The sequence below is a fragment of the Triticum aestivum genome, chromosome 2B (genome assembly GCF_018294505.1).
Source record: "Triticum aestivum cultivar Chinese Spring chromosome 2B, IWGSC CS RefSeq v2.1, whole genome shotgun sequence".
NCBI lineage: Eukaryota > Viridiplantae > Streptophyta > Magnoliopsida > Poales > Poaceae > Triticum > Triticum aestivum.
In genome coordinates, this window is record NC_057798.1 from 10,352,062 (window position 1) to 10,365,916 (window position 13,855).

At 39.8% G+C, this 13,855-nt stretch overlaps 1 long non-coding RNA gene and 1 pseudogene across 1 annotated transcript; both read left to right on the forward strand.

The window, feature by feature from the left end:
* The first annotated feature begins 298 nt into the window (after window positions 1–298).
* Window positions 299–3,672, forward strand: LOC123038723 (receptor kinase-like protein Xa21; annotated as a pseudogene).
* Window positions 3,673–9,907: 6,235 nt separating this feature from the next.
* LOC123039909 (uncharacterized) lies at window positions 9,908–11,859 on the forward strand. Its single transcript, XR_006418015.1, has 2 exons — window positions 9,908–10,122; window positions 11,271–11,859. It is a non-coding gene; the product is annotated as an uncharacterized lncRNA (long non-coding RNA).
* Window positions 11,860–13,855: the final 1,996 nt, after the last annotated feature.

Sequence of the window (13,855 nt, forward strand, 5' to 3'; positions counted from 1 at the left end):
ATATGTTTAAAAAATGTATGGACAACATTTCAACAAGGTGACAACTTAGATGTAGACGGAGGATAAACATTTAATAAAACTGTTGGATGGTCGTTTCTGGCAGCTGGTATGGACGCAGAAGCTACCAGTAGTTTACTACGCTGCTTGACTCTTGAAAGTGGATACCTTGGAGCGGAAGTTTACTTGACTGCTACCTTGGCGCCGCACTAGACTTCTTCATGACCAACAATCCCACCATGCAGCTCGATCGAGTCTATAAAAAGCACCATTGATGTCCACATAGTACTTACCAACCAACATGGCCCGTCGCCTGGTAGTCATCCTCCTCCTCTCATCAGCTGCAACACTAGCTGATAGCAGTACAGACACGGACAGAGATGCGCTGCTCTGCATCAAGTCCGGCCTCCGCAGTCCCACTGGAGCTCTGGCCACATGGAACAGCACCACCTCGCCGGATTTCTGCACCTGGCACGGTGTCTCGTGCACCAGAAGCACGGGGCAACCACCCATCGTGGCGGCCTTGTATGTGGAGGCAGGAGACCTGGCCGGTGACATACCACCCTGCATCTCCAACCTCACTTCTCTGGTAAGGATCCACCTACCCAACAACCAGCTCTCCGGCAATATCCCGCTGGAGCTTGGCCGGCTCTCCGGGCTCCGGTACCTCAACCTCAGCTTCAACATGCTGAGCGGCACCATCCCATCCATCCTCGGTGGGCTTCGCAACCTCTCTTCTCTGGACCTTGGCAGCAACGGACTTTCGGGCGAGATTCCGCCGCTGCTCGGGAGCTCGTCTGCTCTGGAGACTGTCAGTCTCCCCAACAATATTCTTGACGGTGAGATTCCACAGTTGCTGGCGAGTAGTTCCTCGCTCCGTTACCTTTCCCTAGAAAACAATAGCATTGGCGGGGCAATCCCTGCATCCCTTTTCAACAGCTCAACAATCACAGAGATACACCTTTGGAAAAACAAACTTTCTGGTGCAATTCCACCTTTCATGATTTTCCCTTCGAAACTCACGTACCTAGATCTAGCCAGGAATAGCCTTACCGGGGTCGTACCGCCATCACTAGCAAACCTCTCATTCCTTTCCACACTCTACCTCGCACAAAACCAGTTGCAAGGATCCATTCCAGATTTGGGCAAACTTTCGGGCCTACAAATTCTCGGTCTCTCGTATAACAGTTTGTCAGGAATAGTGCCACCCTCCATTTACAATTTGTCTTCATTGAATTTTCTTGGGCTGGCTAACAATAATCTTGGAGGAACACGGCCTTTTGATATTGGTAACACACTTCCTAACATCCAAACATTGATGATGGGTAATAATAATTTTGAGGGAGACATCCCCGCCTCACTAAAAAATGCCTCTGCCATGATGTATATCCATCTAGGCAACAACTCTCTTACTGGGGTTGTTCCTTCTTTCAGCTCCATGACAAATTTGGAGTATGTAATGTTGTACTCAAATCATCTAGAGGCTGGAGACTGGACATTCTTCTCATCTTTGGCAAACTGTACACAACTCCGGAAACTTAACGTGGGTAGGAACAATTTGTGTGGGGATTTGCCAGCAAATTCCCTAGAAAATCTGCCCAAAAGCTTGACAGCTCTGACTCTTCGGTACAACAACATCTTTGGCACAATACCCTTGGAGATTGGAAACATGTCTAGCCTTTCCATTCTCTATCTTGATACAAATCTTTTCATGGGACCTATTCCTTCTACCCTTGGTCAGCTACACAATCTGGTCGTGCTTAGCCTATCAAAAAATAATTTTTCAGGAGAGATACCTCCTTCCATTGGCAACCTAAATCAACTACAAGGGCTTTACCTGCAAGAAAATTGGTTGGGTGGAAAAATACCTGAAAGTCTAGGCAGCTGCAATAACTTGTTGGCACTGAATCTTTCATATAATACCTTTGGTGGAAGCATAAGCGGACACATATTTGCCAGATTGCATCAGTTGAGTTGGCTACTTGATCTGTCACACAACGAACTTGCAATGTCCATACCACTAGAGATGGGTAGCCTGATAAACCTTGGTTCCTTGAGCCTATCTCACAACAATCTCACAGGCAGAATCCCGTCCACGCTTGGCGAGTGTGTCCGGTTGGAATTGCTTTATGTAGAAGGAAACCTCCTACAAGGAAGCATACCACAATCACTAGCAAGTCTCAAGGGCATCCAAGTGTTAGATTTCTCCCATAACAATCCATCTGGTACAATCCCAGAGTTCCTGGAGACTTTCACCTCATTACGGTATCTAAATATGTCCTTCAACAACTTGGAAGGGCTGGTTCCCATTGGTGAAGTGTTTGCTAATAGGAGTGGTATTTTTGTACAAGAAAATCCACATCTTTGCTCAAGTATTGCAACAGAAGAGCTTCCTAGGTGTTTTGCTTCGGTAACCATGAATAAACACAAGTTCATCATTCCATTGTTGATAACTCTATCGACTCTTGCCGCACTAGCTTCAATCATGGGGATGTTAATTTTTTGGTTAAAGAGGAGGTACAGATCGAGTAAGAGCATTGGTCGTTCCTACATGGAGCTGAAAAGGATAACATATTGTGATGTAAGCAAAGCAACAATAGATTTTCTATAGACAATGTAGTCGGCACTGGGCAATTTGGGATAGTCTACAAAGGTTGGTTCGACGCACAAGACGGCATGGTTGCTGTGAAAGTATTCAAGCTCAATCAACATGGCGCACTGCAGAGCTTCATTGCTGAGTGCAAGGCATTGCAACACATCGGTCACCGAAATATCGTGAAGGTGATAACTGCATGCTCAACTACTGACTTGGTGGGAAGTGAGTTCAAAGCTCTAGTCTTTAAGTATATGGCCAATGGGAGCCTTGAAAACCGACTTCATAACCAGTGTGGTTATTTGAGTTTAGGGGCGGTGATATGCATATCAGTTGACATTGCTTCCGCTCTCGAATACCTCCATAACCAGTGCATCCCACCAGTTGTTCACTGTGATATGAAGCCAAACAACATACTTTTCGATGAAGACGATACTGCACATGTCAGTGACTTTGGTCTAGCAAGGCTAATTTGTAGCTGTTCATCCGATGTGCAAAGCAGTGCAACAAGCATATTTGGGCCAATGGGGTCTATTGGGTACATACCTCCCGGTTAGTTATTGTTTTGCATACAAAATATATTAATTACTATTTGGTTGGTATTATTAGTACTAGCTAATGACATGTTCCATTGTTTGCTCCTCTAATGAGCCTTTTGTTTCGAAACAATATTGCAGAGTATGGCCTAGCCAGTGAAATCTCAACCAAGGGCGATGTCTATAGCTATGGCATTGTCCTTTTGGAAATGCTCACACGGAAACAACCTACTCATGGAGAATTCAGTGATGGTTTTACGCTCCACAAGTATGTCGAAGCATCACTTTCACAGATTGAAGACATTCTTCACCCTAGCCTTACTTCAGAAATGGGAGGTGAACATGTCAATCATATCCCACACATGCAAGGATACAAGGCATTTACGCTGAAGAATATGTGTGCTCTCCGGCTCCTTAAACTCGGCCTGTTATGCTCCGCAGAATCACCGAAAGATCGCCCAACAATGCATGATGTCTACAGTGAAGTAACCAAAGTAAAAGAGGATTTTTTTCTTTATGAACAGCTAAACGAGTGACCTTACATAATGAAGACAAAGGTGGCACATGAAGATGAAGCGCGTTGCTTCGACTACAACATGAAAAATATGTGTTGTCCTTCTCCTTTTCTATAAGGCAATCTATTCGGCTTGCTGTAATAATTTAGTTTTCTACTTTTCTCGATGTCTTGACAAGATATTTTAACATCATGCTATTGTATGTTTACACGCATTATTAAAGATAAATTTACCTGATAATGAACGCTGGCTTCCACTCGGGACATTTCTCCTTAATTTTCTTCACTGAAAAAACTACAGCCTAGTACAAAACAAAAACATTGACAAAATGAAAAACACCTGTTTGTATATTGACACAAATATAGGTGGCCTTGTCCCCACATGTGAGGGACACAAGGGTCTGTCAATTAGTCAAAGCTGAACAAAGAATTGTTGTTTTTTAAAATTCCTCAGTACAAAAACACAACGTGCGCACCTGCCAGACGTGTACGTAAACAAATATTTAACTGAATTTCAGATGGAGCACTAGAGCTCATTTTGTAGTTCACCTCTCACATGCTGCTAGGTGGACAATAAAAAATCATTTTAAAAAAATCATTTTTTTGAAACAGCATACGTTCATATCTTCGGCACATGACCAAAGTTTTATAGAAAGGAGGCACATGTATTTCGGCCCAGGGAAAACACAGAAAACTTGTATTGCTATGATAAATTCCACGCGTGCAGAAGACACGAACATGTTTGCTGTCAAAACAATTTTTTATAGCAAAACAATTCATACTAGATTAACACAACATGGAGTGCTCAAACTTAATCTGCCGATTAATGCTCTTGGTTACTACAATATAACTTTCTCATTGAATAAAGTTCTTCGACTACCATAGTGTTGTATGTATTTTGACTAATTAAGGGCAAGCATGTTCTACTCTCAACATATATATGCGACCTACATGAGAGTAAATAGTAATTCATTCATAGTTTTACTTTGAGGGTACAAGTATGTGAAGCACAAGATTAATTAAATAAAGTATAATTTAAAAGATATAAATGAAGATCAAAATAGCAGCAGATCTAATATCACCATGATCTCAAAAGATGTAAGCAATGGTTCCATTGATCAAACACAAAAATTACAAAATTAATGAAGATAAAAGAAAATCCTTTTGTATTTCAATAGTCAGTTTTATGTGTTGATATGAAGGATCCTTATAATGAACGTCAATTGTGTCATATTGCAACATCTCTTGTGAAGCTCTCACTGCGCTTCTTGCTTCAGGTATTGAAAAATATCTAACCCATCTGATGCATCTTCTTTATTTCTGATTCTTTTTTGGTGTCATATACGAGACCTGCAAGATTATCAAACATAGATTCATTAGGACATCAAAATCATCAGACTAATAGGTTCATAACCACATTCATTGGTAGTATCATTGTTTTCACAGTTCTCCAGCCACTTGCCATGATAGATCCACCTCATATAGGTCTTGCACATACCAGTGACAATTACATGAAATTTAACTCAGTCTACAGGATGGCGGATCCGATTACCACCATTTATGCATGAGCACGACATATCTTAAGCCCCGTTGTTGTGAGCAACTGTGAACTCCATAAACTCCTCCAAGCCTTTGATGCATGGTGTGCTCGTCCTTGGTCCTTCAATAATCCATGTTCGATCCATTGCCTAAATAACATAAAAGGTGCATAAGAATTTGCATCAGCTAATCCAGGAAACCTAAACAATTTTGCTACAATGTCTTTCAGTAAATAGATCGCACGTGAAACCACCTTGTTTCACTCGGCCACAGTCGCGCCTCACTTCTCCCAGCAACAGAGGCGCCTTGCCCCACCGTAACTGCGTTCACTTCGCCATGCTGCCCTCTCACCTCGCCGTGGACCTCGTAGTAGAGGAGGGCCCTAGGTCGACGTTCCCAATTCCTTTGTTAGGAGGGAACTATATGATCCCAATTCCAAGCAAGTTCCCACTATTAAAAAAAGAGATCCCTCTAAATAAGCCAGATTAAAAAAATTATTAGTTATTTTGCTATTTACATTTAGAAAAAAAGTTTCCGTGACACTAAAAATTCTCGCGGAATATGCACAAGCCTAGCGACGAGCGAATTTATCTCCTAAAGTCAAGCCAGAATGTCACCAAAGTTGCTGATGCACCTTGCCTTGGGAAGTCAACTGGTGATGGATTCCATTGCAGAAAATGATATGCGGCGATTTTTATTCCGTCACCAGGATTTTTTTTGTCATAGAATAGCACACATTTTATAGTGGAGAGAAGTGAGGAAGAATAAAGAGAGGAAAAATGTGTTGTACTCTACCTCAATTATTGTAGGACTTATCTGTGCTGGCCGGGAAAGGAGCTCGCCACCGGTAAGAAAGTAACCAGTTTTGGGCGGCCAAGCTACCCACCACTAGTAACATCCAAAAAAGTTTGTCCACCCACACCAAATACAAGTGGCAGTAGTGATAAATTGACCGCCGCTAGTATATTTGGCGGTAGGCGCAACCTCACACCTGACACTGGTATATTTGGCCCATGAATATTCTGGAACCATATTATCAGTGATGGGCTGTATGTCGCACCCGATGCTGGTACTTCAATACTAGTGTCAGGCAGCTTTTAGCTAGTGTCCACCACTAGTATTTTGCTAGACTAATAGTGCTGGCCACTAGTGAGGTCCAACCTATAAGCACTTTGCACTTTCCCAGTAGTGATAGTTCTTTGCTCCTATGAAACAATCTATGGACGAGGAAATGTATTTTACCATGTATGTATTGGCCATGCTGTTTTAAAAAAATAGACATTGAGGGTATCTTGTTCATGTCTTTCCTACACCCCAATGGGATGCTTAGTAAACTTTGCTATACATGAACAAATTGCTGGAGATACAAAGCACAGTTCCTCACATATGAATGATTGTGTTTATGTCTCATGCCCTTATCCATCTCACAGATCTAGTTTCTATCTAGAGAAAAAAAAAGCAGTTCTTTCTTTCTTTTTCTTCAAAAAGGAGGTTAGAAACTGGCCTCGACATTGTTATGATGCAGACAACCATCTTTATTCAATTTGACACTTGACATTGACATCAAAACCATCGACGAGTTGAGTACAAAGATTAGACAACTATGGTAGAAACAGTCTAAGATATGAAATTATACTACGACTAAGTCGACTTCTTCCGCAACAACGCCTTCAAGAAGGGATATACGTCTTCACGACGTCATTTGTATGTCCAGCCAAAAACGACAAGAACAAGGATTTTTATCTTTCTTCCCGAGAACAACCAAAAGAAGTTTGCATTTATACAATAACTTTGTAACTCTCCTTTCAATTGATTTTTTTTACATTTCAAATATGTATTGTTGAGCCTTTGTAACTCTCCTTTGTAACTGCATGTGTGTAGAGTATGACCATAATTTTATGTTGATAAGACAATGGAGAGAACAATAAGTGTTCTTGCTTTCCCTGGTAGCAATAAAGCTGATGAGGCATACAAGGCTTTCAGTATAACATCTAGGCTTAGGTATATCTTTTTTCAATCGAGAACATAGCCATCATACCGTCTGCAACATTCATCGTACATGCTTGAGTATAATCAAAAATCACAATTACATACTACTCTCATTGTCTAATGTGTTGTAGGACCTGACAATGTTTGTCGGTCATTTCAATCTGTTGGACCTAGATGAAGCTTCAATACAGAATTGGCATTTAATTTACATCGCATTGTAAGTCTGGTCCAAGAGGCATCAAAGATGATGACATTGTTAAGCTACTCAAATGTCTTGAATACCCTATATCTGAATTCATGGAAGGGGGGGGGGGTCACAATATTAAGGCCTAACATGAACTGGATAAAGCACATGATTACCATCTCATATGTTATGTTCCTTACAGATCTCCAAACAAGAATGTTTGAATCGTTACCTTTGAATGTTTCCCTTGATACAACTGAAGGGCATTGAGATAGAGCAAGGGATGTAATGTGCCATAGCTATAACATTTTGTTCCCAAACAAATTAACCGTGACTATGCTTCACACCTTGTTTTTGTTCGGAGAACCGCATGACAAGACTGGAAAGAACCGATGATTCACACATTTAGCTTATAAATTAATCAAATGTGCACATGTTTAGTTGGCATTCATGCGTTGTTGCTTTTTGTTGGTTCACCTATTATATGGAGGCAGTTAATGAAACTAGTTAAGAATAAATGTAAAAAATGAAAGAAAACTAGGTTAAGCAGGCTCTGGTCAAACTTCCCTCTCAAATTCTGGTAGTAGTGATACATATTTTTTGAACGAAAAGTACCTATCACATGCAGTAGGCTGATGACTAGTTTAGGAAATGCAACTACTGACAAGTAACAATAAAATTCTATGGATATTTGAAATTTTGACCATTATCTGACTTATTAATCCAACAACTCATTTATTTGTCTAGTTTTACTTTTCCAGTGTTTTCTTGTTTTTTAACATGGTCCCTCTTACCCCATCTTTTCAAATGAGAGGTAAGAGTATATAATAGATATGAGCCCTTGATTTCATTAACTAGTGGTTCTGAGTAACTTTTACCTTATTACCTCCCATGTGAAAAGAGCGGGTCGAGGGACTATGTCAAAATTACTAGTTAGTTTTACATTCGAGTGCATACATTAACAACATGCAATCAATCGAAGTAAGAAGAAGGCTCGTATGATTTTCAATGTATATTTTTACTGTTCATTCCGCATCCAGATGTTTTTCCATTGTGCTGCAAGTTTTACTTGATAATTATCAGATCTAAGATGCCCTTTGTCTGTTTTCCTGAAGAAAAAAACATATACAACCGCGTTCATATTTGCATGGTACCGTGGTTTTCAATTGTAGAATATAACATCATAGTAGTCAAAGAAATATCATAATTAATTTTCTCTATTTTTTTTTGACTTTTATGCAGAAGTTTTCATATTTGGGAATAAAGGAAAAGATAAATTTTAATATGGTCCCTCTTACCCCATCTTCCAATATATATAGCAGGTAACGTCCTGACCGGTAACGTATGTCACGGGCAAGGTTATCTACCATACCAGCGACGCTAACTTCTCTCAGAACACCATACTTGTGCGCCAAGGTATTTTCTCCACTTTCAAAAAGTCAAGCTTAGTGCTACGCGTCCATGTCATCTAGTACTTCATCCGGTCCTTTTTACTTTGCATACAAGTTTTGTCTGATGTCAAAGTATCTCTAATTTGACCAAACTTATAGGAAAAAGTATCAACATTCACAATAACAAATCAATATCATTAGATTCATTGTGAAATGCAGTTTCATTATATATATATTTGGTGTTGTAGATGTTGATATTTTTTAATATAAAATTGGTCAACCTTTGCAAAGTTTGTCTTGACACAAATTTTATATGCGGAGATAAAAGGACCGGAGAGAGGGACCTGGAGTTTCTACACCCAGGAGCAAATGCTCCTGGTGTGAACAGTAAAAAAATTCAAAAAACTGTCAAAAAATTCTGAATTTTTTTGTGGCATACTTATACAAATGTTTGTTGTGCACATAAAATTTCATCGCGAAATCACGTTGGTGGAAGGTGTTGTAAAAAAAACAAAATCGATGCTTTGAAAATGTTCCTTACAAAAGCATTTTGGAGCTCTGATTTTGTTTTTTTCGGCACGACTTCCACGAATATGATTTCGTGATGAAAATTTTCATGCACAAGAAACAGTTGTGAAAGTATGTCACAAAAAAAATTCAGAATTTTTTGAGTTTTTTTTCTATTTTTTTACTGTTCACACCAGGAGCATTAGCTCCTGGGTGTAGAATGGTACTTTCGCGGAGAGAGTGCCAATTTAAAGGTCAAGTAGAGTGTGTCTGCAGCCATACAAGCTGCCAGGTACAACCATCCAAAGGTCAAACATATCGTGTCTGCGTTCATGCAATGTGCCAACTACAACCACAGCGTGTCTGCGTCCATGCCAGCTGCCAGCTACAACCATCAAAAAGTCAAGCGGAGCATCTGCGTCCATGCAAGCTGCCAGATAAAATCATCCAAAAGTCAAGAAAGCGTGTCTACATCAATGCAAACTACCAGCTACAACCATCCAAAACTCAAGTTGAGCATATGTGCGTCCATGTGCCAGCTCCCAGCTACAATCATCCAAAAGTCCAATTAAGCGTGTCTGCGTCTACAACCATTCAAAAGTAGAGCATCGATTCATACTTGCTACAGCTATTCCAAATTTATTTACACATCCTTTATATATATATATAGAGAGAGAGAGACCAAGAAGGAGAAGGGTAGCAAGAGACGAGAACAGAGCGGCGGGTGCAACAGCTTTCACTTTTTGCCATGGCTTGGGGGTGCCACATGAACATGGTTCTTCTGTTAGTTATACTGGAGATCATTCTGCTCTTTACGACACAATCTGGAGGGCTGGTGGTTCCCTGTCCATCGGGTACAAGACCAACAGCCGGTATGTGCTCTGGCCTTTCAGTCTTCTAAATCCTACTATAGATTAGTAGTATCAATTAGCTCACTGGATAAATGTTTGTTTCTTATCTGGAGACACAGGGTATTACAACATTCTTAAGGATTCTTTTGGTTCGGTTTAGAAGAATTTTGTAGGAATTCTAAAGGATATAAATTTAATAAGAACAAAATCTTTCGAGGTCTTTGATTTATACGAATGGATTCCGATTTCTATGTACGATAGGAACCAATAATTCACATTTTAAAGGAAAAAGTAATAACATTAGCCTAGACCCAATGAAGAAGTTTCTATCCTATGAAAATAAACACATCTTTTTCCAATAGGAATTGAGATAAATGTCATCTGACTTCCTATGTATATCCTATTCCTATGATATTTATGTCATATGAACCAAAGGAGACCTAAAGGTTTTGATCGTCGAAACAGTTTAGGTGTGAATGGTAAATTATCCTCAGAAATTTTATTAAATGTTTACGTCACCTTCATACTTACTCTACCTATGTGTTCTAAATTCAAATTGGATTTATAATGAAGATGATACAAATCAAATAAAAAGTGTGTGATAATTGATATATAAAAGAAAAAGGATAATATACATTTACTATCACAAGTTCGCATGGTTTATACTATCATACGATTTATTCAATATTTGAAGTTATAATATGAAACTAAAACTAAAAATACATATGATTTATTGTGTTTGATTATTGTATAGTTGCGATTTAGTAAAAAATGAAATAGCTTAACAGAATGGAAATCCTCATGCATATTGGCATGTTGAGGTGGTTTTTCACTACATGTATGGTTGCATATTGAGGTGGACCTTTTTCCATGAATCTTGTATGATGAGTCACACTTGCATATTGAGAGAAATAGGTTAACATGGGCTAGCTATTTGTATATAGAAAATTGCTTTATGGACTTTCTATTTAATTATAGCTTTCTTTTGTCTTTACTCATTTTCTACTTTGTTTCGGAAATGCATGCTCTACTTCAAGCAGTAGTTAGAAATTATGTGCACCATGGTGATAGCTAGTAAGGTGTTACCATATGCTCCAGGACTGTGAATACAAATTTGCAACTCATATTTTTAGCAGAACAAATTTGCAACTCATGAATCCTTCTTGCAGGAAGGGACGGGGCGAACTGCCCCCCGTGTAACAGAAAGCCTTGTTGTTGTTGAAAGTTGATGGGCTTTCGGGCCATTTAAAATTCCTGATAAAATCACGGAGATCCATTAGTTGATGCTTGGCATGAGCAAATTCAATCCGTATGAAGGGTAGTTGAGACCAATACATAAGGGACTCTATCCCTACATCTCTCTCCCTATCTCTTCTCTCTCTCATGTGCACTCCTCCGCTACCATGTTCCTCACTGTAATCCATGTAATAAGAATGCCTTGCAGCAACCGAGGATCTCACATACGGTTGCCGAGTATTTCCCCATCTACCAGGTGTAACTCTATGGGTAATAGGCATAGAGGATGTTTGTCGAGAGTCCCGTAAAAAAACTCAGCAAAGAAAAGGTTCGAGGTAAAGTGTGGTCTTTGCTGAGTGTCGCTCACTCAAATAGCTATCCGGCAGGGCGCCTCCTAACCAATAAAAAGGGGGACACATGACGGCACGTAAATGCTTAGTAGAAAGCCTACGGTTGTAATAATACATCTGTTTGTGATGGTGCCGTAGCCGCTCATTCCAAAATAACTTTATTCATTATTAATCTGTGCGCCTTTCCAAATTGGATAAAAAACATACCACAACATGTTGATGCCATGTCAGGACACCAGGCGAAGTTTCATGAATTTCAGACTAGTTTTGGATTTATATGAATTTAAAAGTCAAGTTTCACAATGTTTGCGGTCGAGCCACGATAGCCAGATGGATGAAATTCATTACCATTTCTTGCATGGCACCTAAATATTCACTCAAGGACAAATATATGATTATTCAACCCATTTGGTGCATCGGAGCATGTGCATGTACTTTCACAAAAAAAGAGTTGCTACGTTATTAATGTGTGCATGTGCATGTAATTTCGCAAAAAAAGAAGCATGTGCATGTAGTTCTAATTTGAATTATGCACATGAAATGTCTAGAAAACTCAATTAATTTATAAAAAAGGTCAAACAAACTATAAATAATTTCAAATTTTAACACGACAATCCTATTGGTCTACATTATCTCTATAAAAAAATCAATGTGATCAGAGGGAGCGTATATTGTTTCGCCCACAAAGGTGACACGTTCCTATCGGAACGACGAGGCTTCTTGTGAGAAGCTCTGGTTTGTAATAAGGTGATACCAAAACTTATCCTAAATTAGACAAAAAATTGCAACATCATGTTGCTGCCATATAATCACAACATACCAATTTTAATGAATTTCGGAAAAGTTTCAGATTTGCAAGAATTTAAAAATCAAGTTTCTCAATGTTTGCGGACGAGCAATGACAGCTAGGTGTTTGAAATTCATTACCATTTATTGCATGAGACCTAAACATGCAACCAAGCACACATATATGAAACCGATTTTGGTGCACCCCAGCATGTGCGTGTAGTTCAAATTTGAATTATGGACATTAAATCATAGAAAACTCAATTAATGTATATTAAAGGTGAACCGTTCCAAATTTTAACACGACACTCCTATAGTTGCATGTTCACTGCAGATAAATATGCTATCAATTCAAATACCGTCCTTTACCGTCGTAACCCTGTCTGGTTTTTCAAATCAAAATGAAAAACAAGTACACCATAAACAGTTTATTAGCAAGAATGTGTGTGATGTATTATAAAATATGTTGGGGGCACCCTCACGTATGTCTTACAGCAGAAGCTTTGTCGGGTACAGTCCATCGTCGGTGCGTCAACCACACTTCCGCACCAGTTTTTTGCTGTGCCGAGCAAAAAAGTCCGGCAACCGCAAAAATATCTACCTCCCCTCCTGATCAAAATCCATATTTCCCATGTTTCATCCATTCTTTCCAAGTTCAAACCTTTATTGCTTACTTGCAGCGTCGCCTCATCACGTGCGGCGCTCCTTTCTGCTGCGTGCGACCACATCGATCTAGTCAGGTAATCCACATCCCACCCTCATCTTTCTCCTCATTCTCCATCCCAGATAACTCGACCGCTGACGTGAGACCTTCCACCCAAATCACCGCCCCATCCTCCAAATAAGCGCCACCCAAAGCCATGGTGGACGCAGTATAGCCAGGAGCTCAAGGAGCATCTGGCAGCGGAGAAGCAAACAAGGCCGCATGCGTGATGAGGCCGCGATTGCTGCCATGTGTGCCGACCCCCAGATCTTGGAGGAGCACCTCGCCGTCAAGGCCACCGTCAGCACCTAGTGCACGGATGCCTCCACGCGGTTGGTTGCTTTAAACGACAGTTCGTGGTGTTTTCTCAAGGCCACCGCTGGTGCCTTCCAGTTAATTGTCCTATGTAATGTTAATATGCAATATGACCTTCTAGTATATATGTTATGTATGATGTGCAATGTGGTGCTTGGTTAACCATTTGGTTCATTTGTTGTGATGTTCAGTTAACTGTTTGGTTCATTTATTGTGGTGTTCAATTTATTGTTTGGTTCAATTCTCCAATGTGATGTTTATTTGGTGTGGATATAATTTTTTATTGTGATGCATGTGAGAAATAAATCAAATTTAGTTGTACAAAATATGTGAGAAACATATACAACTGCTATATTTCCAATGC